At 45.8% G+C, this 16,357-nt stretch overlaps 1 protein-coding gene across 2 annotated transcripts in view; it reads left to right on the top strand.

Annotated features, from left to right (window-relative positions):
- The window catches only part of cfap210 (cilia and flagella associated protein 210), a 109,170-nt gene that overhangs the window by 12,252 nt on the left and 80,561 nt on the right, over positions 1–16,357 (top strand). The gene's annotated exons all lie outside the window — the stretch shown is intronic.

Below are 16,357 nucleotides of genomic sequence, written 5' to 3'. Positions count from 1 at the left end.
AGGTCTAGGTGGTTCCAATGGATAAAAGGGGTTTCTTTTGAAGAGATGAATTAAATATGAAAGGAAATCTGCATCCCAACAGCACTGTTATTTGAAGTTGGGACAAGGCTTGAGGTGTAAAGTGCAGTGTAGATTAGAAGATTACTTTCAAATAACTAGGATGCTATCTAAGATAAAGAATGTGTTGTTAAACATATGGGAATTATAACTTGGATACAAATCAATGCACATAAGAAAGAGGTAGTTTTAATTTTGATTGTGTAAATTACATTTCTTACAAAGTTTAAAATTTTGAGGTTTAGTTCGTGATAAAGTTCTCAAAAGGGAATTTTCATTTTAAAAGGTTTGACAACAATTGGCACTAATTCAAATGCTGCAAGCTTTTGTATTTGTAAGTCTGTTCCCAAAATATGAAGCTAAGCTCAAGACCTTGACAAAGTTTGGCAGAAATCCAATTTTTGCCGAGTTAATGAATCTGAATCTAATGAATTCTAAGAAATGGGTCAGACACAATTTAGTGGGTTACTTTTGAGACAATAAAATGTTGTTTGAGAAGAAGATAAGGAACATGTCAATGCCTGATTTCTGTTTTTAAAACTGTTATGATAATATTTTATTTATTTTAAAGTCTCTCCAGGCAACCTGAACAAGATAAGATGGTAGCTGTTGCATGTGTAAAATGGTATGAGGCAAGTAGGAGAAAGAGTTAGAGAAAGAGGACACAATATACAAACTTTTTTAAGGGAAGTGAATTTGATAATCTGGCCATCAACTGAGACATTGGAAACGCACAGCGGGAGATAAGCAAAGATCTAGAGACAGAGATCCTCATTGACACGGAATAGTTAATATGGCCTAAAGAGCAAGGAAACATTATAAACGATCAAGACAATAGAGAAACTGAAATCAAGAGAATCTTAGGATGATCATGGTCAGGGGAAAAAAACTTAGAGGTAAAACTATGTGGAATCTGTAGTTCAGAAATTGAAATGTAAGGAGAAATAATACTTAACAATTTACCACAAGATGGATACAGATAAAGGGAAAGCTGGCAAAAGGCTAAATAGATGTATTACTGATTGTATTAATGTGCCTGCGAGCTACAAAAAGTAAGGCCACAGGATTAACACTATGATGACAGACAGAGTTAAGCAGCTCGCAGAGAGAACCATCACTGGAAGTGAAGACACTGAGCCATTGAAAGATAGGATAAGAAGGTGCACTCTAGAGTTGTGTTGGCAGTTTTAAGGAATTGAGGTCCGTCGTGGGACAGCAGCAGGAGACAGTAGATTGGAAGGAGTGGAGGGTGCCTATCCAGATGGATTCAGACCAAGGAACTCATTTCACAGGAAGGGTCATTAAAGAAATGTATAGATTTAAATATAAACAGAAATTCCACATTCCCTACCAGCCACAGAGCTCAGGGATGGTGGAAAGGATGAACAGAACTCAAAAAAAAATCAATAACAAAAGCAATTCAAGAGACAGGGAATATCCCAATATTCCAATGCGCCTTAGGGCTACCCCAAGCAGGACCGCCGTGTTCACCCCATTTGAAATACTGACAAGGAGAGCAATGCAGTTACCTGAGGGAATCATCGTAGGAGTGGGAATTCATAACACCCAATTAAATACAGACCAGGACATGACACGGTTAATCCAAAGCCTGGCTACCAAGCTCGAAAGTCATGCGGGGACTATCAATAAACTGATTGGGATTAAAAAAATATTTCAGATGAAGCAAGCAGAAATAATGTTTGCAGCACCTATGGATCTTGGGAACTGGAACAAGTCTGAGAGAATTTAAGACAGATTAATGAAGGGGTAGTTCCTTTATGGGTAACTAATGAGCATTTATTTAATCTTTCATGACACAAGGATCATGACTTGACCGGTTGCCAGTTCAGAGGTTTAACACGCATATATAGAATGAATGTTGAATGTATAGTGAATAGTAATATGCTAATAGGCATTGTATTAGTAATACCTGTGATACCCATGTCAACACCCAGCAGGACATTATATAGAGTAGAAAATATTGGGGTTATACGGGGGGGATTATTATATTAAATACCACGATATTCCATCATACACAGTAGACATAGAAGGAAACACAGTTAGCACCACATTAGAAGGGTGTAGCATAGAAGCCACCGCAGTAGTATGTGCACATCCGGTATATGAGACGGGGGAAGCGACGTGTGGATTTAAAACAGCAGCAAACTGTACAATGGAAACTATATGGGCTGCAAAAGAACCGACCCATGTTGCATATACAGGGAATGGGAGATATTGTATTACCACATGGCAGCAGAAGATCCAATACAGGAACAACCGGATATGCCCCATCCACAATCATTCAGTGTGCCTACACCCACAGGCGCCAGCAAGGGCAGGGAAAGTGGAACTGGTCAAAATATACAAGAGAGGATAACCTGACACAGTATTTGAATCAGTTGTCCTATGAAATTCCCTTATTACCCGAGCATTAATTGGTTAGAGCCTTAAAGAGGATATCGAGCAAATAGGGTCCTCCACAAGGTGGTGGTGGAATTGGGGCTCAAATGTACAGAAAAACTCCTGGATTCGGATTATCTCCCATTCCCTAGTTATACTTCAATTGTTATTGATTATATATCTAACATACTTGATTCATCGCACCCGGAAGTCACAAAAAAGTGGCGCTGGGGGAGTTTTAGTAGGAGGAGGAGGAATTTAGTAAGTCTGAGGCCTGAATTGAATGGCCAGATGATACAGATGGTCTGACGGTACCCTTTACAACCCAAAGCTGGATGACTGGCCAGCATCAATGGGCGATGGTGCGTAAAGGGATGGACAGTACCACTATAGTTGGCTACCTTGGGCTAGGCCAAGGGCCAAAAGGGAGGACTGTTAGGAGGAAGAAAGTAAATGAGAATTTATGGTAAGGGAGAATTCATTATAAGGGAATGAATTACTTAAATTAGAATCTATAGGCAGGCCAGCGCAAATCAGTAAATCAACAATTAAACAGTTCAACCAGATGAACCTTATACACTCTCAAACTTTGTACACTCTCAGGGTTTGCAATTACCAGTAAGGCCCTGGGAGTTAGACTGGAGTCAGAGGATGGCAATAACATAGATTAAATGTGCTCTTCAACAGATAGGGGAAGAACAGATGGTCCTAGTTTAGGTAGGAGGGCTCTGCCTGGGTGAAAACAAATAGGGACATACGGTGCATGTACTTGTTACCAGAGATGTTTGTTTAATGTAAACCTATATGTTGACGAGATCAGAATCTGGAAACTGTTCTTGTACGTGACCAGTAATGTATAAATATATTGAATACTTGTAATTTAGTAGAGTGCTATCTCAAGCTGCATTGAGATGGTTCTCCCCTTGCAATTGCTCAAATAAACAATTGTGACCTGTACCTGAGACTCCTGTGGTCAGTTTGTCAAAGTGACCACAACACTTACTGTACTAAACTTAAATAAGGGTAATTACAAAGGAATGAGGGCAGAGTTGGCTAGAGTAGACTGAGAAAGGAGTTTATCAGAAAAGATGGTTGATGAACAATGGCAGACGTTTAAAAAAATGTTTCAAAACTCACAACAAAGATATATCCCAGTGAGCAGGAAGGATTCTAGGAAGGGGATAAACCAATCATGGTTAATCAAGGAATTTAAGGATAGTATCAAATTGAAAGAAAAAACATACAATGTGGCAAAGATTGGGCCAGAGGATTGGGAAAGTTTTAAAAGCCAACAAAAGATGACCAAAAAAGTAATAAAGAGGGAGAAAATAAAGTAGCAAGTAAACTAGCAAATAATATAAAAACGGTCAGTCAGAGCTTCTGTAAATATACAAAAAGAAAGAGAGAGACCAAAGTGAACATTGGACCCTTAGAGAATGAGGCTGGGGAAATAATAATGGGGAACCAGGAAATGATAGAGGAGTTGAATAAATACTTGGCATCAGGCTTCACGGTGGAAGACACTAATAGCATTCCAAAAATACTAAAAAGTACTAGGGAAACTAATGGGAGCTAAAGGCCGTTAAATCCCCTGGACCTGACGGGTTGCATTCTAGGATATTAAAGGAAGTAGCTGCACAAATAGTGGATGCACTGGTAGTAATCTTCCAAAAATCCTTAGATTCTGGAAAAGTCCCAGAAGATAGGAAAACTGCCAACGTAATGCCCTTATTCAAAAAGAGAGGGAAACAAAAAACAAGTATGGGTCAGTTAGCTTAACATCCATCATTGGGAGAATGTTAGAGTCTATTATAAAGGATGTAGTAGCAGAGCATTTAGAAATGCTTATTATAATCAAGCAGAGTTAGCAATGGCTTCATGAAGGGGAAACCATGCCTGACAAATTTATTAGAATCCTTTGAGGAGGTAACAAGTAGGATAGATAAAGGGGAACCAATAGATGTAATATATTTGGCTTTCCAAAAGGCATTCGATAAGGTGCCGCACATAAGGCTACTTAATAAGATGGTCTTGGTTGTAGTATATTAGCATGGATAGGTGATTGGCTAATTAATAGAAGGCAGAGAGTTGGGATAAAGGGGACATTTTCAAGATGGCAACCTGTAACAACTGGGATAGGGATCAGTGCTGAGGCCACAATTATTTACAATATATATTAATGACTTAGATGAGGGAAGTGAATGTACAATTGCCAAGTTCACAAAATCACACAAAAATAGGTGAGAAGGCAAGTAGAGAGGGTGACACAGAGTCTACAGAGAGATATAGATAGGTTAAGTGAGTGGCAGATGGAATATAATGTGGGAAAATGTGAGGTTATGCACTTTGGCAGGAAGAATAAAGGAGCTGAATATTATTTAAATAGAGAAAGACTGCAGAAAGCAGCAGCACAGAGGGATTTGGGAGTCCTCGCGCATGAACCACAAAAACTTAACATACAGGTTCAGCAGGTAATAGGGAAGGCAAATGGAATGTTGGCCTTTATTTCAAAGGGAATGGAGTATAAAAATATTCAAGGCTGAGATAGACAGATTTTTAATCAGTAAGAGAATCAAGGGTTAAGGGGAAAAGGCAGGAAAGTGGAGGTAAGGATTATCCGATCAACCATGATCTCATTGAATGGTGGAGGAGACTCGATGGGCTGAATGGCCTACTTCTGCTCCTACGTCTTATGGTCCTATGGCTTTCACATGCCTATTTGTAGCATTAGATATGTAATATAAATGCAAGTTACTGCTGTTGTCTTGATCCAGGTGTAAATTGGCAACTGGATTTCTTGCATTACAACAGTGACTACACTTCAAAATGTTCTTCATTGGCAGTGCCTTGGGACGTCCTGAGGCTGTGAAAGGCACTGTAAAATATAAGTTTTTCTTTCTTTCAAAGTACAGTAGTGCATGAGGGATTTCTGTGTAAGGGACGTGCCCTTTGGGCAGAATTTTCCCGTTGGCATGCGGGGGCGGGATCTGCGCGCCGACATGTAAAATGACAAGCAGTGATGTCAGGCAAGGGTCCAGATGTCACCACGTGCCATCGTGATATTTCATTGGGCGGGCGCGTGATGATATCCGATACGCACCAGCCATTAATTAATGGGCCACTTAAGACTCTTGAGGCGCCAATCAATGGTGATTTTTCGGCACCCATGTGATCTTTGGGTTGGCGTATGGGCGCAACGGGCAGGGAGGTAGGACACATTTGTATAAACCTCATCCATGAGCGGGATAAGAGAGCTCAGTGGGGTCGCGAGTGTGCTCTGTCACATATTGATTTTTCAAAGTTACTGATACTTGCCTGTGCGATCTGCAATACTTCAAAACGCATACCAGCAGCTTGGTCTGGACTCACAACCTTCACGTCAGCACTCTGCAGTGAGGAATCTTTTTTAGGCCTGCAGGTATCAGGAAGCCTTCCCTTAGCCTGGGAATGGGAGCTGAACTCTCCACTGGAGGCACCTCCACTGAGGAGGAAGGGAGGGCTAGAAGGTGGGGTAGGCCAGGACTGTACATTCAGCCTCCGGGGCGCCACCTTTGGGAGGACAGGTGCAGGCACAAGGGGTGCAGGGCCAAAAGGTAGTCCAAGGCGGAAGGGGCCGCAGAAGACCCACTATCCTGCTGCCAGGTCAATATGTTTGAGGTGCAGTGCCAAAGGAAGCTCCGTCTCTCAAGGGAGACAGTCAACTATATCTGTCAGATGATTGGGCCTAAGATCTCCACTAACTGTGTGGGTGGACACTCCATGCCAGTGGCTCGAAAGCTCACAGCTGCCCTCAATTTCTATGCTCCTGGGTCCTTCCAGATGCTGGTGGGTGATCTTTGCAGTATCTCCCAATCAGCTGTCCACACTTGTGTCAAGCAGGTTACAGATGCTCTGTTCAGGAGTGCATTGACCTTCATCCACTACTGTTCGGACCAGGCAAGCCAGACACAGCGAGCCAAAGGCTTCGCAGCTATTGCTGGCTTCCCCCATGTCCAGGGTGCAATAGACTGTACACATATGGCCATCAAGGCGCCAGCAGGTGAACCCGGTGCCTTCGTCAACAGGAAGGGCTTCCACTCCATGAACGTGCAGATAGTGTGTGATCACAGGATGCTGATTCTACAAGTCTGTGCAAGGTACCCAGGCAGCTCCCTCGCCTACATCCTCAGACACTCCCAGGTGACGGGGCTCTTCAGTGCTCCGGCTCGGCTGGATGGATGGCTGCTGGGTGACAAGGGTTATCCCCTCAGAAGGTGGTTCATGACACCTCTTTGCCATCCAAGAACAGAAGCTGAGCAGCAGTATAATTGGAGCCATGGCTTCACAAGGGCTGTGGTGGAGAGAGCCATCAATCTTCTCAAGATGCGCTTCCGATGCCTGGACCGCTCAGGGGGCGCACTCCAGTACCCCCCAGATCATGTCTCGGTGATAGTAGTTGCATGCTGCACTCTCCACAATTTTGCGCTGGAAAGGGGTGACGCAGTGGACGCAGTTGCTGTGGCTGCATACAATGAGTCCAGCATTGAGTTCGAGGATGAGCATGCACAGGGAAATGCTGAGGGGGTAGACGCTGACCTGGGCATAATCCAGGGAGGCAGGGACACCTGAGAGGCTTTAATCCAATGAACCTTCAGCTAGCACAACACATATGGATCACCAGGATAAGCCTGGGCTGCAGGCTCCAGACTTGATACCTAGGTGCAAAATCTACCTGGATAGGAGCATTAACTAAGGGCCTTGTTAATAAAGCTGAATGTCCCACAAATCACTCATAACATTATTGGTAACCATCCACCTGCAGAAGAAAAGAGGCATACTCAGCCATGGTGACATGTCTGAATTTAATATTACAACCAAAGGAACTTAAGAAAACAAAATGACAAAGGTGTTAAAAATCACACCAACTATAAAGACCTCATTGCAGGCCAACACAAAAGCACCAGTGATAAACCCATGGTGTGCCTAAGGTGCCTTATGTTTACGTTTTTGGATGCTACGCCTTGGTGCTGCCCCCTTGCTCGGAGTGGCATCTGAGACAGCCTGCTCACTCTGCTGTCCTGTTGGCCACGATAACCTAGGCGGCCGTCCTCTGGCCCATGGAGCCTGTGCTGGCCCCGCCTGGGAGGGAGCTGCCAGTTCCACAGCTGGCATCTCCCCAGTCGTCGCAGCCTAATCGGATGCAACGGTCACTGGCAGAGGTGCGGAGGAGCTGCCACCCTCATCCAGAGCGCCCTGAGAGGCGCCCACAGAGACGACAGGCCGCTTTGGAACTCCCTGCTCACCATGGATGGATGGGCACCGAGCTGGGAAACTTGGTGCCCAGATCATCTCCCACACTGGCAATGACCAGCTGAGGTAAATGCTGATGTGAGGGCTTGCAGGTCCGAGCGCATCCCCAGGAAGCCCTGATTGGTCTCCTGGAGGAGCCTCTCCACGAGAGTCGCCACTCTTTCCATGGAGGATGGATGGCGCTTGGCCATGAGGCTCATTGCATCAGCGATAGTTCGCATAGACTCCTCCACCATGGACACCAAGCCAAGCATAGCCTCTTGTATCTCTACCAGATGCTCCTGCACACCCTGCCGCATTTCCGGTGTTTGCTGCATTGTGGACAACTCCAGAGGCACAACATCAGCCACCAAATGAGCATGTGCCTGGTCCCCTGCAGTCCTCCGACTGCTGGTACCAAGGGCACTCTCTGCCTCTGCCAGCTCCTCCAGTGACTGTGAAGTGCCCTCTCCACTGTGCCCCTGGGACACTAGCCAATGTTCTAATTCCCACCGAGGTGCTAGTGTCTGCGCTGGTGCCTGCCTGGAAGAGATGGTGTGACACTGGTGAGTCTGTGACTTCAGGGCCCTCAGGTGTGAAAGGAGCCCCTGCTGCTCCTCCTTCTGGCCCTACCCCGCTGATGCTGAAAGGAAGAACAATGGCATTGGATCAGTTACCGTGGAGACAATGTCAATCTGCATCCCTGTCCCCCGGATCATTATGCGCTCATCCTTCCATAAGCAATGGTCAAGCCATGTTGCAAACTTCAATCACTGAACATTCAGCACTGCCATGGCTATTGGGAGACCTCACTGCTGGGCACACATCCCTGCCTGTGGCACCCCAGCCTTACTGACACCGGTGGACCTGGGCGCATGGCGCCTCTCCAAATCTAGGGCCTCATGCTCGAAGCGGCTGAGAATCGCCAACTGGTCCTCACCCGCTCAGCGGCATTATGTGCATTCTTCTCCTGAAAAGGAGAGAAGAGAACTGATTAGTGCTACTTGTACCTGGATTCTCTTCATGGATGGCCCACCCCAACCAGAATGGGACATTGCAGGGCTCCTGTGCCTCCTCACCCCGCTGCTGCCGAACTCTCACACAAAGATGTTAGGCCTGTCCCCCCCCACTAACCCCCTTGGCCAAATGCTGCCTACATCACATTAGGCACCACACGATCTAACCTTCCATAGCAAAGAGGCCCAAGCACATGGAGCACAGAGGACAAGCCACCTTGAAGCTCCCCTCCCAGCATGTCATCACCCTGAATTTGACATGTCCTGGAGTTCCAACACTGTGCCTAGGTGAAGCTCCTCCAGGTTGCCCCCAAAACAGTAATGTGGGTCTCAGTGTACCACATGTTGCGGGTGCAGAACCCATCTCTCACCACCCTCTCATGGTGACCTCGGCATGGGCAATATCTGCTGGCCCACCCAGCAAAGGACACATGCCGTCAATGATTCAATGCAGTCACTGCACTCAGACTTGGGGGCGGGGGGGGGTGCGCCAGGGGGGAAAGCCTAATTGCTGGGTTAAATGACCAATGCCAACATGGTACTCACCCTTCCCGTGTGCAACAGGTCGTTGAAGCGCTTGTGACACTGGATCCAGATGCACCATGTCGTGGGAGCTCACTATCTCTGCCACCTCCTCCCAGGCACGTTTGGTCATGTGGGTGGGGTCTTCCTCCTCCCGTCCTGGAGTACGAGCACCTCCCGCCGTGCTGCCACCTACTGGAGGAGGGCAGCAAAGCAATTGTCAGAAAAACGAGGGGCACAGTGCCCCCCCTGTCCTACCCTCCTGCCTGACCTGTTCAGCAGCAGCGCTCTGGGGAGCCCTCCCACTGGCCATGATTCACAGCCTTTGAAAGGCTGCAGCAGCCTTATAAAACAGGCTGCCGGGCACCATTGGACCCGGCAGTCATTGCAGTCCCGTTGCCGCCCGCCCACTCCCGCTGTCCTCAGGAGCCACGATTCACGCTGGGTGGGCCTTAATTGGCCCGCCCACATAACACGGCAGTGCTGACCTGATCACAGGCGGTGATTGGGTTCGCGCCTGCCCGCTCCCGCACCGCCTGTCTGACAGGCAGAAAATTCTGCCCTATGTTTTGCAATATTTCAATGTATATCATGATAGTCAGCCAACTCCTTGATCTTCTGAAAAATACTTGGAAATTGGGTGAATTAAATGATATGAAGTAAGATTTCATCACATCAACAATATTTTGTACTGAGTCCCCCCAAACTGAATTCGCCATGGCAATGTCTCAACCAATCATAGCTGACTTGCCAACCAATCAGCATTCTTTTTCTCAAGCAGTATAAATTATTTATTTCTTTGAAATGTAGAATTCTTGTGTCTGTCCTGATGAGTGCAAAACAAAAAGCTTTGACAGCATGTCTCTTTTCTCAGCAATATTCAAGTTCTCTACTACCAAGTGCCGAAACTTAATTCTGTGAATGTTTCAGATTCCTGTGAAACTTCTTGCCAGTGTAGGGGTTCCCTTTTTCCCTCAGAGACCCTCCCCATGCTCAAGTTCATGACACCAGATTTGCAAGTGTATGGCTTAAACAGAATGACCAGCGAGAAAAGTTTCTTCTGATAATTCACAATTGCTTTATTGAATCACGCACAACCCCACAGTACAAAACCCAAAATTTAAATCAACCTATTCCCAGTACCTGACACACAGTCATCATGACTCAGCTAAAACTTACAAAAACACAGGCAAAATACCACGTCCTGTCCTGAAACCTTAAGAAAAAAAAACCCCTCAGACCAATATCACCAAAATATGGCTGAAACAAGTTATAAGGTACAGGCAAAAAACACCAAGTTTTCACCCCAAACCTTCACAAAACCCACAGATCAATATCACTACAATGTGGCTGAAACACGTCTGGTCTGTCTGGTGTTCACTGTGGGCCTGAGTCAAGCTGACCAAACTCGACCCTTCTTCCAACTGCAGCCCAAAACCTTCAGGCCAGTATCACCACGATATGGCTGAAAACACTTACAATCCTCAACACGGCTGGTCTGTCCGGTGTTGATGTCCTGGAGCTGAGATGACTGACCTCCAACAACCAAAACCATCTTCCTTTGTGCTAGGTATGACTCCAACCAGTGGACAGTGTTCCCCCTGATTCCCATTGACTCCAGTTTTGCTAGGGCTCCTTAATGCCACACTTGGTCAAATGCTGCCTTGATGTCAAGGGCAGTCACTCTCACCTCACCTCTGGAGTTCAGCTATTTTGTCCATGTCTGAACCAAGGCTGTAATGAGGTCAGGAGCTGAGTGGCCCTGGCGGAACCCAAACAGGGCTCAGTGAGCAGTTTAATGCTAAGCAAGTGCCACTTGATAGCACTGTTGATGACCCCTTCCATTTCTTTACTGATGATGGAGAGTAGACTGATGGGACGGTAATTGGCCAGGTTGTACTTGTCCTCTTCTTGTGTACAGGATATACCTGGGCAATTTTCCACATAGCCGGGTAGATGCCAGTCTTGTAGCTGCACCGGAGCAGCTTGGCTAGGGGCGCGGCAAGTTCTGGAGCACAAGTCTTCAGTACTATTGCCGGAATATTGTCAGGCCCCATAGCCTTTGCAGTATTCCTTGCCTTCAGCCATTTCTTGATATCACGTGGAGTGAATCGAATAGGCTGAAGACTGGCATCTGTGATGCTGGGGACCTCCGGATGGATCATTCATTCGGCACTTCTGGCTGAAGATTGCTGCAAATGCTTCAGCCTTATCTTTTGCACTGCTGTGCTGGGTTCCTCCATCATTGAGGATGGGGATATTTGTGGGGCCTCCTCCTCCAGTGAGTTGTTTAATCGTCCACCACCATTCACGACTGGATGTGGCAGGACTGAAGAGCTTAGATCTGATCCATTGGTTGTGGAATTGCTTAGCTCTGTCTATCACTTGCTGCTTATGCTTTTTGGCATGCAAGTAGTCCTGTGTTATAGCTTCACCAGGTTGACACCTCATTTTTAGGTATGCCTGCTGCTGCTTCTGGCGTGCCCTCCTGCACTCTTCATTGAACCAGGGTTAATCCCCTGGCTTGATGGTAGTGGTAGAGTGGGAGATATGCCAGGCCATGAGGTTACAGATTGTGTTCAATTACAATTCTGCTGCTGCTGATGGCCCACAGCGCCTCATGGATTTCCAGTCTTGAGTTGCTAGGTCTGTTTGAAATCTATCCCATTTAGCACGTTGATAGTGCCACACAACACGATGGAGGGTATCCTCAATGTGAAGGTGGGACTTCGTCTCCACAAGGACTGTGCGGTGGTCACTCCTACCGATACTGTCATGGACAGATGCATCTGCGGCAGGCAGGTTGGTGAGGGCGAGGTCAAGTATGTATTTCCTTCGTGTTGGTTCCCTCACCACCTGCTGCAGACCCAATCTAGCAGCTATGTCATTTAGGACTCTGCCAGCTCGGTCAGTTGTGGTGCTATTGAGCCACTCTTGGTGATAGACATTGAAGTCCCCCACCCAGAGTACATTCTGCACCCTTGCCACCCTCAGTACTTCCTCCAAGTGTTGTTCAACATGGAGGAGCACTGATTCATCAGCTGAGGGAGGGTGGTACGTGGTAATCAGCAGAAGGTTTCCTTGCCCATGTTTGACCTGATGCCATGAGACTTCATGGGGTCTGGAGTCGATGTTGAGGACTCCCAGGGCAACTCCCTCCCAACTGTACACCACTGTGCTGCCACCTCTGCTGGGTCTGTCCTGCCGGTGGGACAGGACATACCCAGGGATGGTGATGGTGGTGTCTGGGACATTGTCTGTGAGGCATGATTCCATGAGGATGACTATGTCAGGCTGTTTCTGGACTAGTCTGTGAGACAGCTCTCCCAATTTTGGCACTAGCCCCCAGATGTTAGTAAGGACTTTGTGGGTAAATTGGCATGGAAATGCCATAGCTTGGCCTGGGGGGGAGGGGGGGTGGTCATGAGGGGTCATAGGGGCTGGTTTAGGGCCCTTAGCTAGCATGGGAGGCATGTGAAGGACCATTTGAACTCACCTTTTAAAAGGTTGTCTCATGCGGACTAGGATTCACGCTCTTCTGAGGGGCTGTGAACCACGACTGTTTAAAAACCTGGCCTGACTCCATCACAATTGCGGAGGAATAGGACATGCCTATCGCCGCAATGGAGCCAGCCAGATCAGGAGTGCTGGGTACGGGCTTTTGAGTTCAAATCCTTTAAAGGCACTGCTGAAAATTGGACAGCCCGGGAATGGGGTCGGCAATCCTGGAATCAGGACCTGCCCGTCATTCAGATTTGGTGAAAATCCAGACCAAGGTATCTAATTGATAAGAGAGTAGGATATCTCAAGCCCCACTTTAGGTCTCTGAATAAAACCTGGTGGAGCTCTTTACCTACGACGATGGACTGCAGCTGTTCATGAAGGCAGCTCACCACCGCCTCCTTAAAGGCAGTTAAGGATAAACAACAAATGCTGACCTTGCCAGCAACTCTGACATCCCATGAAAGAATAAACAAGATCCTTGGTTGGGCTCAGTGAGTCCAGTACCTGACTTTCTTTTTGGTTGAAGTGAAGAGGAATGTGGGATGCTTCCTCTTGCAGTGTAGCCTGGGTCTCTAAAGTGTACTCATGAGGCATCAAATTCTACAAATTTCCTATTGATCATGTTGGGACAAAATGTGGCTTGGCCTCTACTTTCCTAATTGATGCAATTGTTCTGTACTTGTTTTGCAATGAGTACATAAGGAATTTCTGCACCGTATTGCTCTATTCAAAGTATTTAGCACTGGAATGCAAAATAACTTTTCAGCTTCTGCTGAAAGGAGGCTGTTCAATTCACCTCTATTGTATCAGGGCTCACTTGTCGACCTCTAGTTTCACTATCTTTCACTCCAAGTCTTTCTGGGCTTGCAGCATTCTGAACCTCTTGGCACATGAAAAGGCAATAAGGTTGCTGTGTTAGTTCCCAGATAAGTTGGGAGATATAGGATTTCCTTTTCTTAGGCATTACGTAGGTGAGTTGTAATTACAGGACATTGCTTTCTAAGAGTGTGGGGTTCAGTTGCCAATATTAAAAGTGCAGTGGTTGGTTTGTGAGGGCGAGATGGAGGGCAAGTATCCTATGGTCCTTTTGTTGGAATTCTATGCCCTGGCCCATACTGAAAAGTAGGTCATGAGCCCACTTCCTTTTGGGCGGGTCACTCAGCAGCCATTGGGCCATAAATTGGCTCAGGGCAGTACTTCCAACTCCATCTGGGAGCAAGTTGTTTTCAAGAGCTGCCTGCCAATCAAATGGTTGGCAGCTCTCTAGTTCCAGCAGCATCACCAGGGGTGGTGGCTATTGCTGAGACTGCAGCCAACTCCCCCAAGAAGAGACGCCATGGAACCCGGACTTAAAGTATGAGGTTTCACCGAGGCCAGGCTGGCAGGCCCCACTGAGGAAATGTGGTGTGCCAGGTTCGTCAGGGCAAGAGGTAAAATCCCAGCAGTGTCAGGAGGAGGCCTGTAAGTGGCCATTAATTGGCATATGGAGGCCAGACCCAGGCCTGGCACCTCCCCTGTTACGGGTAGAATCCCATCAGAGGAAAGTAGACAATAGGCACAGTGCTGCCACCATGGTGCCCAATTTTATGCCCATCTGCCAACCTGCACCCTGGGGTGGACATAAAATTCCAGCTCATGTACCTTTTTTGGCAGCTCTTCACTTGGGGGAGTTGTGATTACTTAGAGGAAATATAGTTATAGCTGAGGGTCTAGCTTGGCCTAGTGAGTAGAATTCATGTCTCTGAGAATTAGTAGGTGTGGATTCAAGCCCTAATCATGACCACTGATGACCCAATCACACAATCTAAGATGTCAGTACATTACTGCACGAGTGCTGCGCTGCTGGAGGTGCTCTCCTTTAAATAACATATTAACCTGAGACCCTACCTACTTCCTCCATGAATATATAAAAACACATGGCAGTATTCAAAGAAGGCAAGGGAGGTTCCCCTGATGTCTTGGCGAACATTTTTCTCTCACCCAGCATCGGCATGTAAACACGTTGGAAGCAGTTCAGAGAAGGTTTACCGGACTAATACCTGGAATGGGTGGGTTGTCTTATGAGAAAAGGTTGGGCAGACTAGGCTTGTGTCCACTGGAGTTTAGAAGAGTTAGAAGTGACTTGATTGAAACATATAAGATCCTGAGGAGTCTTGACAGGGTGCATGTGGAGAGGATGTTTCCTCTTGTGGAATAATCTAGAACTAGGGGTCACTGTTTAAAAATAAGGCGTCGCCATTTAAAACAGAGATGAGGTGAAATTTTTTCACTCAGAGGATCGTGAGTCTTTGGAACTTCCTGAAAAGGTGGTGGAAGCAGAGTCTTTGAATATTTTTAAGACAGAGGTGGATAGATTGGTAAGCAAGGGGGTGATAGGTTATTGGGGGTAGGTGGGATGGAGATTTCAGGTTACTGTCAGATCAGTCATGATCTTATTAAATGACAGAGCAGGCTTGAGGGGCTGAATGGCCTACTCCTGTTCCTTGTTCGTATGTTCAGTAAAATAGAGTATCTGTCATTGATCCAATTGCTATTTTACGGATCTTGCCATGCGCATGACACGCCATGATACATGACTTGCCATCTATGGTTTCTCAATTGCTGTTTTCCTTGGGCAGCCCACATCTGGTACAGAGGTTGGAAGGCACAGTTTAAGCCTACTCACAAAAATCACTGTTCCACATGTGGGGCGCAAGTGGGAATTGTAAATATATTTGATTAGTTTAGCCTGCAAAATTTGGTCTAGTGTTCTGCTTTTTTTTATTAGCTTGAAATAATAGGAAACGCATATTCTCCAGTGAGGAATTTACCAATCTTGCAGCTAATTGTCAGATCTGGGCTATGTTCAGTGTGGTTTCCATCATAGAAGATATAGTCTGCTTCCAAGAATGTTGTCAAGCCATCTAGTTACAAAGGTGTGTGATTTCACTTAAAAACAAAGAACCAAAATGTTATAATGTCTTGTTACAATGTACACGATAGAATTAGCATGTAACTTGAAACTGCAACACAGTCAAAATCTGTTATTTCAGAAGCAAAAACTAAAAATCCATTGGTATAATTTAAAAATGTATTAATGGTTTCTCACGCTATGGACCATTTTCTAAAATCCAGTGCATCATATTTAAATAGTAAACATTACTGAAATATTTCATTAAACTGTGCTACCCAATTTTTGAAATAAAACATTTGTAGGTTCAAATTTGAAGTTTCAAGGACAAAGGTGTTGAACACCCACAAAAAGAATGAATGTTTTATTTCTGCATCGGCTGATTATAGCTGTAGTTCCTCTTTGAATTCAATGGATATAGTAATTCAGGAGTAGGAAGGTGTTTAAAAAAAATCACTAATACGCAAATTCATTTGGGGATTAAGAGGTTCTTCTCTTAAGTATACAGTTTGCAAATTTCTGCTTGTCGTAGAAACACAACATAAAACAAACTAACAGAAGACTCAATGTAAAAAGTTCCTACAAATTGCTTTGTCAATTAGAAATTCTGCTGCAATTCCTCAGCCATTATGCAATAGCCTCCCATGCTTAACTAACTAATAACAGAATATTTTGGTATTATTAAGTATACATATATGAA

Source organism: Cetorhinus maximus, chromosome 11, assembly GCF_964194155.1.
Source record: "Cetorhinus maximus chromosome 11, sCetMax3.hap1.1, whole genome shotgun sequence".
Lineage (NCBI taxonomy): Eukaryota > Metazoa > Chordata > Chondrichthyes > Lamniformes > Cetorhinidae > Cetorhinus > Cetorhinus maximus.
This window is presented reverse-complemented; position numbering and strand designations above follow the sequence as displayed.